Genomic DNA, 13,797 nt, shown 5'->3' with positions numbered 1-13,797 from the left:
CCGATGCAAGTTCTGTGATTCATCGTCAATAAGAAGGTCCAAGGGAAACAGTAAACCTGAAGTGAAGCATCGGAATCATAACTAGTGTCACAGGAATGGTTCAAAACATAGACAGTACGAAGAGTCAGTCTTCTTGTACTTAAGTCGGCATTGTGGCTTTTGTATTTAATTCCGATGCAATTTCTGTGTTTCATCATCAATTAGAAGGTCAGAGGGATACAGTAAACCTTAAGTGTAGCATCGGAATCTATAATTAGTGTCACAGGAATGGTTCAAAACAGAGTCAGTAAGAAGAGTCAAACTTCTTGTCCATAATTCGGCATTGTGCCTTTTGTGTTTAATTCCGATGCAATCTCTGTGTTTCATCGTCAATAAGAATGTCCAAGGGATACAGTAAACCTGGAGTGTAGCATCGGAATCTATAACTAGTGTCACAGGAATGGTTCAAAACATAGACAGTAAGAAGCGTCAGTCTCCGTGTACTTAAGTCGGCATTTTGCCTTTTGTATTTAATTCCGATGCAATTTCTGTGTTTCATCGTCAATAAGAAGGTCAGAGTGATACAGTAACCTGAAGTGAAGCATCGGAATCCACAACTAGTGACACAGGAATGGTTCAAAACATAGACAGTAGGAAGAATCAGTCTTCTTGTACTTAAGTCGGCATTGTGTCTTCTGTATTTAATTCCGATGCAAGTTCTGTGATTCATCGTCAATAAGAAGGTCCAAGGGAAACAGTAAACCTGAAGTGAAGCATCGGAATCTATAACTAGTCTCACAGTAATGGTTCAAAGCATAGACAGTAAGAAGAGTCAGGCTTCTTGAACTTAAGTCGGCATTGTGTCTTTTGTATTTAATTCCGATGCAAGTTCTGTGATTCATCGTCAATAAGAAGGTCCAAGGGAAACAGTAAACCTGAAGTGAAGCATCGGAATCTATAACTAGTGTCACAGGAATGGTTCAAATCATTGTCAATAAGAATAGTCGGTCTTCATGTACTTAAGTCGGCATTTTGCCTTTTGTATTTAATTCCGATGCAATTTCTGTGTTTCATTGTCAATAAGAAGGTACAAGGGATACTGTAAACCTGAAGTGAAGCATCGGAATCTATAACTAGTGTCACAGGAATGGTTCAAAGCATAGACAGTAGGAACAGTCAGTCTTCTTGTACTTAAGTCGGGATTGTGCCTTTAGTATTTCATTCCGACGCAATTTCTGTGTTTCATCGTCAATAAGAAGGTCCAAGGGATACAGTAAACCTGAAGGGAGGCATCGGGATCTACAACTAGTGTCACAGGATTGGTTCAAAACATAGACAGTATGAAGAGTCAGTCTTCTTGTACTTAAGTCGGCATTGTGCCTTTTCTAATTAATTCCGATGCAATTTCTGTGTTTCATCGTCAATAGGAAGGTCAGAAGGATACAGTAAACCTGAAGTGAAGCATCGTAATCTATAACTAGTGTCACAGGAATGGTTCAAATCATTGTCAATAAGAAGAGTCGGTCTTCGTGTACTTAAGTCGGCATTGTGCCTTTTCTATTTAATTCCGATGCAATTTCTGTGTTTCATCGTCAATAAGAAGGTCCAAGGGTTGCAAAAAAACCTGGAGTGAAGCATCGGAAGCTATAACTAGTGTCACAACAATGGTTCATAGCATAGACAGTAAGAAGAGTCAATCTTTTTGTACTTAAGTCGACATTGTGCCTTTTCTATTTAATTCCGATGCAATTTCTGTGCTCCATCGTCAATAAGAAGGTCAGAGGGATACAATATACCTGAAGTGAACCATCGGAATCTATAATTAGTGTCACAGGAATGGTTCAAAACATAGACAGTAAGAAGGGTCAGTCTTCGTGTACTTAAGTCGGCATTTATCCTTTTGTTTATAATTACGATGCAATTTCAGTGCTTCATCGTCAATAAGAAGGTCCAAGGGATACAGTAAACCTGAAGTGAAGCATCGGAATCTATAACTAGTGTCACAGGATTGGTTCAAAACATAGTCAGTAAGAAGAGTAAGTCTTCTTGTGCTTAAGTCGGCATTGTGCCTTTTCTATTTAATTCCGATGCAATTTCTGTGTTCCATCGTCAATAACAAAGACCAAGGGATACAGTAATGCTGGAGTGAAGCATCGGAATCTATAACTAGTGTCACAGGAATGGTTCAAAACATAGTCAGAAAGAAGAGTCAGTCTTCTTGTGCTTATGTTGGCATTGTGCCTTTTGTATTTAATTCCGATGCAATTTCTGTGTTTCATCGTCAATAAGAAGGTCAGAGGGATACAGTAAACCTGAAGTAAAGCATCGGAATCCACAACTAGTGTCACAGGAATTGTTCAAAACATAGACAGTAGGAAGAGTCAGTCTTCTTGCACTTATGTCGGCATTCTGCCTTTTATATTTAATTCCGATGCAATTTCTGTGTTTCATCGTCAATAAGAAGGTCCAAGGTATACAGTAAACCTGAAGTAAAGCATCGGAATCTATAACTAGTGTCACAGGAATGGTTCAAACTATAATCAGTAAGTAGAGTCAGTTTTCTTGTACTTAAGACGACATTGTGCCTTTTCTATTTAATTCCGATGCAATTTCTGTGTTTCATCGTCAATAAGGGGGTCCAAGGGATACAGTAAACCTGGAGTGAAGCAACTGAATTTATAACTAGTGTCACAGGAATGGTTCAAAACATAGACAGTAAGAAGAGTCAGTCTTCGTGTACTTAAGTCGGCATTTTGCCTTTTGAATTTAATTCCGATGCTATTTCTGAGTTTCTTTGTCAATAAGAAAGTCAGAGGGATACAGTAAACCGGAAGTGAAGCATCGGAATCTATAACTAGTGTCACAGGAATGGTTCAAAACATAGTCGGTAAGAAGAGTCTGTCTTCTTGTCCTTAAGTCGGCATTGTGCCTTTTGTATTTAATTCCGATGCAATTTCTGTGTTTCATCGTCAATAAGAAGGTCAGAGTGATACAGTAAACCTGAAGTGGAGCATCGGAATCCACAACTAGTGACTCAGGAATGGTTCAAAACATAGACAGTAGGAGGAGTCAGTCTTCTTGTACTTACGTCGGCATTGTGTCTACTGTATTTAATTCCGATGCAAGTTCTGTGATTCATCGTCAATATGAAGGTCCAAGGGAAACAGTAAACCTGAAGTGAAGCATCGGAATCTATAACTAGTCTCACAGTAATGGTTCAAAGCATAGACAGTAAGAAGAGTCAGTCTTCTTGTACTTAAGTCGGCATTGTGTCTTTTGTATTTAATTCCGATGCAAGTTCTGTGATTCATCGTCAATAAGAAGGTCCAAGGGGAACAGTAAACCTGAAGTGAAGCATCGGAATCTATAACTAGTGTCACAGGAATGGTTCAAATCATTGTCAATAAGAAGAGTCGGTCTTCATGTACTTAAGTCGGCATTTTGCCTTTTGTATTTAATTCCGATGCAATTTCTGTGTTTCATTGTCAATAAGAAGGTACAAGGGATACTGTAAACCTGAAGTGAAGCATCGGAATCTATAACTAGTGTCACAGGAATGGTTCAAAGCATAGACAGTAGGAACAGTCAGTCTTCTTGTACTTAAGTCGGCATTGTGCCTTTAGTATTTCATTCCGATGCAATTTCTGTGTTTCATCGTCAATAAGAAGGTCCAAGGGATACAGTAAACCTGAAGGGAAGCATCGGAATCTACAACTAGTGTCACAGGATTGGTTCAAAACATAGACAGTACGAAGAGTCAGTCTTCTTGTACTTAAGTCGGCATTGTGCCTTTTCTAATTAATTCCGATGCAATTTCTGTGTTTCATCGTCAATAGGAAGGTCAGAAGGATACAGTAAACCTGAAGTGAATCATCGGAAACTTTAACTAGTGTCACAGGAATGGTTCAAAACATAGTCAGTAGGAAGAGTCAGTCTTCTTGTACTTAAGTCGTCATTGTGCCTTTCGTATTTAATTCCGATGCAATTTCTGTGTTTCACCTACAATAAGAAGATCAGAGGGATACAGTAAACCTGAAGTGAAGCATCGTAATCTATAACTAGTGTCACAGGAATGGTTCCAACATAGACAGTAAGAAGATTCAGTATTCTTGTACTTAAGTCGGCATTGTGCCTTTTGTATTTAATTCCGATGCAATTTCTGTGTTTCATTGTCAATAAGAATGTGCAAGGGATACAGTAAACCTAAAGTGAAGCATCGGAATCTATAACTATTGTCACAGGAATGGTTCAAATCATTGTCAATAAGAAGAGTCGGTCTTCGTGTACTTAAGTCGGCATTGTGCCTTTTCTATTTAATTCCGATGCAATTTCTGTGTTTGATCGTCAATAAAAAGGTCCAAGGGTTGCAAAAAAACCTGGAGTGTAGCATCGGAAGCTATAACTAGTGTCACAACAATGGTTCAAAGCATAGACAGTAAGAAGAGTCAATCTTTTTGTACTTTGGTCGACATTGTGCCTTTTCTATTTAATTCCGATGCAATTTCTGTGCTCCATCGTCAATAAGAAGGTCAGAGGGATACAATAAACCTGAAGTGAACCATCGGAATCTATAATTAGTGTCACAGGAATGGTTCAAAACATAGACAGTAAGAAGGGTCAGTCTTCGTGTACTTAAGTCGGCATTAACCTTTTGTTTATAATTACGATGCAATTTCTGTGTTTCATCGTCAATAAGGTCAGAAGGATACAGTAAACCTGAAGTGAAGCGTCGGAATCTATAACTAGTGTCACAGGAATGGTTCAAAGCATAGACAGTAAGAAGAGTCAGTCTTCTTGTACTTATGTCGGCATTGTGTCTTTTGTATTTAATTCCGATGCAAGTTCTGTGATTCATCGTCAATAAGAAGGTCCAAGGGAAACAGTAAACCTGAAGTGAAGCATCGGAATCTATAACTAGTGTCACAGGAATGGTTCAAAACATAGACAGTACGAAGAGTCAGTCTTCTTGTACTTAAGTCGGCATTGTGCCTTTTGTATTTAATTACGATGCAATTTCTGTGTTCCATCGTCAATAAGAATGTCAGAGGGATACTGTAAACCTGAAGTGAAGCATCGGAATCTATAACTAGTGCTACAGGAATGGTTCAAACCATAGTCAGTAAGAAGAGTCAGTCTTCTTGTCCTTAAGTCGGCATTGTGCCTTTTGTATTTAATTCCGATGCAATTTCTGTGTTTCATCGTCAATAAGAAGGTCCAAGGGATATAGTAAAGATGGAGTGAAGCACCGGAATCTATAACTAGTGTCACAGTAATGGTTCAAAACATATACAGCAAGAAGAGTCAGTCTTCCTGTACTTAAGTCGGCATTGTGTCTTTTGTATTTAATTCGAATGCAATTTCTGTGATTCATCGTCAATAAGAAGGTCCTAGGGAAACAGTAAACCGGAACTGAAGCATCGGAATCTATAACTAGTGTCACAGGAATGGTTCAAAACATAGACAGTACGAAGAGTCAGTCTTCTTGTACTTAAGTCGGCATTGTGCCTTTTGTATTTAATTCCGATGCAATTTCTGTGTTTCATCGTCAATAAGAAGTTCCAATGGATATAGTCAACCTGGAGTGAAGCATCGGAATCTATAACTAGTGTCACAGGAATGGTTCAAAACATAGACAGTACGAAGAGTCAGTCTTCTTGTACTTAAGTCGGCATTGTGCCTTTTGTATTTAATTCCGATGCAATTTCTGTGTTTCATCGTCAATAAGAAGGTCAGAGGGATACAGTAAACCTGACGTGAAGCATTGGAATCTATAATTAGTGTCACAGGAATGGTTCAAAAAAAAGTCAGTAAGAATAGTCAGTGTTCTTGTCCTTAAGTCGGCATTGATCCTTTTGTATTTAATTCCGATGCAATTTCTGTGTTTCATCGTCAATAAGAAGGTCCAAGGGATACAATAAACCTCGAGTGTAGCATCGGAATCTATAACTAGTGTCAGAGGAATGGTTCAAAACATAGACAGTAAGAAGAGTTAGTCTCCATGTACTTAAGTCGGCATTTTGCCTTTTGTATTTAATTCCGAAGCAATTTCTGTGTTTCATCGTCAATAAGAAGGTCAGAGGGATACAGTCAACCTGAAGTGAAGCATCGGAAACCACAACTAATGACACAGGAATGGTTCAAAACGTAGACAGTAGGAAGAGTCAGTCTTCTTGTACTTAAGTCGGCATTGTGCCTTTTGTATTTAATTCCGATGCAATTCCTGTGTTTCATCGGCAATAAGAAGGTCCAAGGTATACAGTAAAACTGAAGTAAAGCATCGGAATCTATAACTAGTGTCACAGGAATGGTTCAAACTATAATCAGTAAGAAGAGTCAGTCTTCTTGTACTCAAGTCGGCATTGTGCCTTTTCTATTTAATTCCGATGCAATTTCTGTGTTTTATCGTCAATAAGAAGGTCCAAGGGATACAATAAACCTGGAGTGAAGCATCGGAATCTATAACTAGTGTCACAGGAATGGTTCAAAACATAGACAGTAAGAAGAGTCAGTCTTCTTGTACTTAAGTCGGCATTGTGCCTTTTGTATTTAATTCCGATGCTATTTCTGAGTTTCATCGTCAATAAGAAGGTCAGAGGGATACAGTAAACCTGAAGTGAAGCATCGGAATCTATAACTAGTGTCACAGGAATGGTTCAAAACATAGTCAGTAGGAAGAGTCAGTCATCTTGTCCTTAAGTCGGCATTGTGCCTTTTGTATTTATTTCCGATGCAATTTCTGTGTTTCATCGTCAATAAGAAGGTCCAAGGGATACAGTAAACCTGAAGTGAAGCATCGGAATCTACAACTAGTGTCACAGGATTGGTTCAAAATATAGACAGTAAGAAGAGTCAGTCTTCTTGTACTTAAGTCGGCATTGTGCCTTTTCCATTTTATTCCGATGCCATTTCTGTGTTTCATCGTCAATAAGAATGTCAGAGGGATACAGTAAACCTGAAGTGAAGCATCGGAATCTATAACTAGTGTCACAGGAATGGTTCAAAACATAGTCAGTAAGAAGAGTCAGTCTTCTTGTACTTAAGTCGGCATTGTGCCTTTCGTATTTAATTCCGATGCAATTTCTGTGTTTCATCGTCAATAAGAAGGTCCAAGGGATACAGTAAACCTGAAGTCAAGCATCGGAATCTATAACTAGTGTCACAGGAATGGTTCAAAACATAGACAGTAGGAAGAGTCAGTCTTCTTGTACTTAAGTCGTTATTGTGCCTTTTGTATTTATTTCCGATGCAATTTCTGTGTTTCATCGTCAATAAGAAGGTCCAAGGGATACAGTAAAACTGAAGTGAAGCATCGGAATCTATAACTACTGTCACTGGAATGGTTCAAAACAAAGTCAGTAAGAAGAGTCAATCTTCTTGTCCTTAAGTCGGCATTGTGCCTTTTGTAATTAATTCCGATGCAATTTCTTTGTTTCATCGTCAATAAGAAGGTCCAAGGGATACAGTAAACCTGGAGTGTAGCATCGGAATCTATAACTAGTGTCACAGGAATGGTTCAAATAATAGACAGTAAGAAGAGTCAGTCTTCGTGTACTTAAGTCGGCATTTTGCCTTTTATATTTCATTCCGATGAAATTTCTGTGAATCATCGTCAATAAGAAGGTCCAAATGATACAGTAAACCTGGAGTGAAGCATCGGAATCTATAACTAGTGTTAATCGAATGGTTCAAAACATAGACAGTAAGAAGAGTCAGTCTTCTTGTACTTAAGTCGGCATTGTGCCTTTTGTATTTAATTCCGATGCCATTTCTGTGTTTCATCGTCAATAAGAAAGTCAGAGGGATACAGTAAGCCTGAAGTGAAGCATCGGAATCTATAGCTGTTGTCACAGGAATGGTTCGAAACATAGTCAGTAAGAAGAGTCAGTCTTCTTGTCCATAAGTCGGCATTGTGCGTTTTGTATTTAATTCCGATGCAATTTCTGTGTTTCATCGTTAATTAGAAGGTCCAAGGGATACAGAAAACCTGGAGTGTAGCATCGGAATCTATAACTAGTGTCACAGGACTGGTTCAAAGCATAGACAGTAAGAAGAGTCAGCCTTCGTGTACTTAAGTCGGCATTTGGCCTTTTGCATTTAATTCCGATGCAATTTCTGTGTTTCATCGTCAATAAGAAGGTCCAAGGGATACAGTAAACCTGAAGTGAAGCATCGGAATCTATAACTAGTGTCACCGGAATGGTTTCAAAACATAGTCAGTGAGAAGAGTCAGTCTTCTTGTACTTAAGTCAGCATTGTGCCTTTTGTACTTAATTCCGATGCCATTTCTGTGTTTCATCGTCAATAAGAAAGTCAGAGGGATACAGTAAGCCTGAAGTGAAGCATCGGAATCTATAGCTGTTGTCACAGGAATGGTTCGAAACATAGTCAGTAAGAAGAGTCAGTCTTCTTGTCCATAAGTCGGCATTGTGCGTTTTGTATTTAATTTCGATGCAATTTCTGTGTTTCATAGTTAATTAGAAGGTCCGAGGGATACAGTAAACCTGGAGTGTAGCATCGGAATCTATAACTAGTGTCACAGGAATGGTTCAAAGCATAGACAGTAAGAAGAGTCAGTCTTCGTGTACTTAAGTCGGCATTTGGCCTTTTGCACTTAATTCCTATGCAATTTCTGTGTTTCATCGTCAATAAGAAGGTCCAAGGGATACAGTAAACCTGATGTGAAGCATCGGAATCTATAACTAGTGTCACCGGAATGGTTTCAAAACATAGTCAGTAAGAAGAGTCAGTCTTCTTGTACTTAAGTCGGCATTGTGCCATTTCTATTTAATTCCGATGCAATATCTGTGTTTCTTCGTCAATAAGAAGGTCCAAGGGATACAGTAAACCTGGAGTGAAGCATCGGAATCTATAACTAGTGTCAATGGAATGGTTCAAAACATAGTCAGTAGGAAGAGTCGGTCTTCATGTACTTAAGTCGGCATTGTGCGTTTTATATTTAATTCCGATGCAATTTCTGTGTTTCAATGTCAATAAGTAAGTCCAAGGGATACAGTAAACCTCAAGTGAATCATCGGAATATATAACTAGTGTCATAGGAATGGTACAAAACATAGTCAGTAGGAAGAGTCGGTTTTCATGTACTTATGTCGGCATTGTGCCTTTTGTATTTAATTGCGATGCAATTTCTGTGTTTCATCGTCAATAAGAAGGTCCAAGGGATACAGTAAACCTGAAGTGAAGCATCGGAATGTATAACTAGTGTCACAGGAATGGTTCAAAACATAGACAGTAAGAAAAGTCAGTCGTCTTGTACTTAAGTCGGCATTGTGCCTTTTCTGTTAATACCGATGCAATTTCTGTGTTTCATCGTCAATAAAAAGGTCAGAGGGATACAGTAAACCTAAACTGAAGCATCCGAATCTATAACTAGTGTCCCAGGAATGGTTCAAAACATAGTCAGTAAGAAGAGTCAGTCTTCTTGTACTTAAGTCGGCATTGTGCCTTTTCTATTTAATTCCGTTGCAATTTCTGTGTTTCATCGTCAATAAGATGGTCCAAGGAATACAGTAAACCTGAAGTGAAGCATCGGAATCTATAACTAGTGTCACAGGAATGGTTCAAAACATAGACAGTAGGAAGAGTCAGTCTTTTTGTACTTAAGTCGGCATTGTGCATTTTGTATTTAATTCCGATGCAATTTCTGCGTTTCATCATCAATACGAAGGTCAGAGGGATACAGTAAATATGAAGTGAAGCATCGGAATCCAAAACTAGTGTCACAGGAATGGTTCAAAACATAGACAGTAGGAAGAGTCAGTCTTCTTGTACTTAAGTCGGCATTGTGCCTTTTGTATTTAATTCCGAAGCAATTTCTGTGTTTCATCGTCAATAAGAAGGCCCAAGGGATACAGTAAACCTGGAGTGAAGCATCGGAATCTATATCTAGTGTCACAGGAATGGTTCAAAACATAGTCAGTAAGAAGAGTCAGCTTTCTTTTACTTAAGTCGGCATTGTGCCTTTTCTATTTAATTCCGATGCAAATTCTGTGTTTCATCGTCAATAAGAAGAACCAAGGGATACAGTAAACCTGGAGCTAAGCATCGGAATCTATAACTAGTGTCACAGGAATGGTTCAAAACATAGACAGTAAGAAGAGTCAATCTTCTTGTACTTAAGTCGACATTGTGCCTTTTGTATCTAATTCCGATGCAATTTCTGTGTTTCATCGTCAATAAGAATGTCAGAGGGATACCGTAAACCTGAAGTGAAGCATCGGAATCCATAACAAGTGTCACAGGAATGTTTCAAAACATAGTCAGTAAGAAGAGTCAGTCTTCTTGTCCTTAAGTCGGCGTTATTCCTTTTGCATTTAATTCCGATAGAATATCTGTGTCTCATTGTCAATAAGAAGGTCCAAGGGGTACAGTAAACCTGGAGTGAAGCATCGGAATCTATAACTAGTGTCACAGTAATGGTTCAAAACATAATTAGTAAGAAGGGTCAGTCTTCTTGTACTTAAGTCGGCATTGTGCCTTTTGTATTTAATTCCGATGCAATTTCTGAGATTCATCGTCAATAAGAAGGTCCAAGGGATACAGTAAACCTGAAGTAAAGCATCGGACGCCATAACTAGTGTCACAGAAATGGTTGAAAACATAGACAGTAGTACGAGTCAGTCTTCTTGTACTTAAGTCGGCATTGTGCCTTTTGTATTTAATTCCGATGCAATTTCTGTGTTTCATCGTCAATACGAAGGTCCAAGGGAAGCAGTAAACCTGAAGTGAACCATCGGAATCTTTAAGTAGTGTCACAGGAATGGCGCAAAGCATAGTCAGTAAGAAGAGTCAGTCTTCTTGTCCTTAAGTCGGCATTGTGCATTTGGTATTTAATTCCGATGCAATTTCTGTGTTTCATCGGCAATAAGGTCAGTGGGATACAGTAAACCCGAAGTGAAGCATCGGAATCTATAACTAGTGTCAATGGAATGGTTCAAAACATAGACAGTAAGAAGAGTCAGTCTTCTTGTACTTAAGTCGGCATTGTGCGTATTGTATTTAATTACGATGCAATTTCTGTGTTTGATCGTCAATAAGAACGTCAGAGGGATAGAGTAAACCTGAAGTGAAGCGTCGGAATCTATAGCAAGTGTCACAGGAATGGTTCAAAACATAGTCAGTAAGAAGAGTCAGTCTTCTTGTCCTTAAGTCGGCATTGTGCCTTTTTTAATTAATTCCGATGCAATTTCTGTGTTTCATCGTCAATAAGAAGGTCCAAATGATACAGTAAACCTGGATTGAAGCATCGGTATCTATAACTAGTGTCGCAGGAATGGTTCAAAACATAGACAGTAAGAAAAGTCAGTCTTCCTGTACTTAAGTCGGCATTGTGCCTTTTGTATTTAATTCCGATGCAATTTCTGTGTTTCATCGTCAATAAGAAGGTCCAAGGGATACAGTAAACCTCAAGTGTAGCATCGGAATCTATAACTAGTGTCACACGGATGGTTCAAACCATAGTCAGTAGGGAGAGTTGGTCTTCATGTACTTAAGTCGGCATTGTGCGTTTTGTATTTAATTCCGATGCAATTTCTGTGTTTCATCGTCAATAAGAAGATCCAAGAGATACAGTGAACTTGAAGTGAAGCATCGGAATCTATAACTAGTGTCACAGGAATGGTTCAAAACATAGACAGTAAGAAGAGTCAGTCTTCTTGTATTTAAGTCGGCATTGTGCCTTTTCTATTTAATTCGGATGCAATTTCTTTGTTTCATCGTCAATAAGAAGGTCCAAGGGATACAGTAAACCTGAGGTGAAGCATCGGAATCTGTAACTAGTGTCACAGGAATGGTTCAAAGCATAGGCAGTAAGAAGAGTCAGTCTTCTTGTACTTACGTCGGCATTGTGCCTTTTGTATTAATTTCCGATGCAATTTCTGTGTTTCATCGTCAATAAGAAGAAAAGAGGGATACAGTAAACCTGAAGTGAAGCATCGGAATCTATAACTAGTGTCACACGCATGGTTCAAAACATAGTCAGTAGGGAGAGTCGGTCTTCATGTACTTAAGTCGGCATTGTGCCTTTTGTATTTAATTCCGATGCAATTTCTGTGTTTTATCGTCAATAAGAAGATCCAAGGGATACAGTAAACCTGAGTGAAGAATCGGAATCTATAACTAGTGTCACAGGAATGGTTCAAAACAAAGTCAGTATGAAGAATCAGTCTTCTTGTCCTTATGTCGGCATTGTGCCTTTTGTATTTAATTCCGTTGCAATTTCTGTGTTTCATCGTCAATAAGAATGTCCAAGAGATACAGTAAACCTGGAGTATAGCATCGGAATCTATAACTAGTTTCACAGGAATGGTTCAGAACATAGACAGTAAGAAGAGTCAGTGTTCATGTACTTAAGTCGGCATTTTGCCTTTTATATTTAATTCCGATGCAATTTCTGTGTTTCATCGTCATTAAGAAGGTCCAAGGGTTACAGTAAACCAGAAGTGAATCATCGGAATGTATAACTAGTGTCACAGGAATGGTTCAAAACATAGTCAGTAAGAAGAGTCAGTCTTCTTGTAATTAAGTCGGCATTGTGCCTTTTGTATTTAATTCCGATGCAATTTGTGTGTTTCATCGTCAATTAGAAGGTCAGAGGGATACAGTAAACCTGTAGTGAAGCATCGGAATCTATAACTAGTGTCACAGGAATGGTTCAAAACAAAGTCAGTAAGAAGAATCAGTCTTCTTGTACTTAAGTCGGTATTCTGCATTTTGTATTTAATTCCGATGCAATTTCTGTGTTTCATCGTCAATAAGAAGGTCCAAGGGATACAGTAAACCTGAAGTGAAGCATCGTAATCTATATCTAGTGTCACTGGAATGGTTCAAAACATAGACAGTAAGAAGAGTCAGTATTCTTGTACTTAAGTCGGCATTTTTCCTTTTGTAATAAATTCCGATGCAATTTCTGAGTTTAATCGTCAATAAGAAGGTCCAAGGGATACAGTAAACCTGAAGTGAAGCATCGGAATCTATAACTAGTGTCACCCGAATGGTTCAAAACATAGTCAGTAAGAAGAGTCAGTCTTCTTGTATTTAAGTCGGCATTGTGCCTTTTGTATCTAATTCCGATGCAATTTCTATGTTTCATCGTCAATAAAAATGTCAGAGGGATAAAGTAAACCTGAAGGGAAGCATGGGAATCCATAAGAAGTGTCACAGAAATGTTTCAAAACATAGTCAGTAAGAAGAGTCAGTCTTCTTGTCCTTAAGTCGGCATTGTGCCTTTTGTATTTAATTCCGATAGAATTTCTGTGTCTCATCGTCAATAGGAAGGTCCAAGGGGTACAGTAAACCTGGAGTGAAGCAACGGAATATATAACTAGTGTCACAGTAATGGTTCAAAACATAGGCAGTAATAAGAGTCAGTCTTCTTGTACTTGAGTCGGCATTGTGCCTTTTGTATTTAATTCCGATGCAATTTCTGTGTTTCATCGTCAATAAGAAGGTCCAACGGATACAGTAAACCTGAAGTGAAGCATCGGAATCTATATCTAGTGTCACAGGAATGGTTCAAAACATAGACAGTAAGAAGAGTCGGTCTTCTTGTACTTAAGTCGGCATTGTGCCTTTTGTATTTAATTCCGATGGAATTTCAGAGATTCATCGTCAATAAGAAGTTCCAAGGGATACAGTAAACCTGAAGTGAAGCATCGGACCCTATAACTAGTGTCACAGAAATGGTTCAAAACATAGACAGTAGGAAGAGTCAGTCTTCTTGTACTTAAGTCGGCATTGTGCCTTTTGTATTTAATTCCGATGCAATTTCGGTGTTTCATCGTCAATAAGAAGGTCCAAGGG

The sequence above is a fragment of the Schistocerca serialis genome, chromosome 6 (assembly GCF_023864345.2).
Source record: "Schistocerca serialis cubense isolate TAMUIC-IGC-003099 chromosome 6, iqSchSeri2.2, whole genome shotgun sequence".
Classification (NCBI taxonomy): Eukaryota; Metazoa; Arthropoda; class Insecta; order Orthoptera; family Acrididae; genus Schistocerca; species Schistocerca serialis.
Note: the sequence above shows the minus strand (reverse complement) of the source record.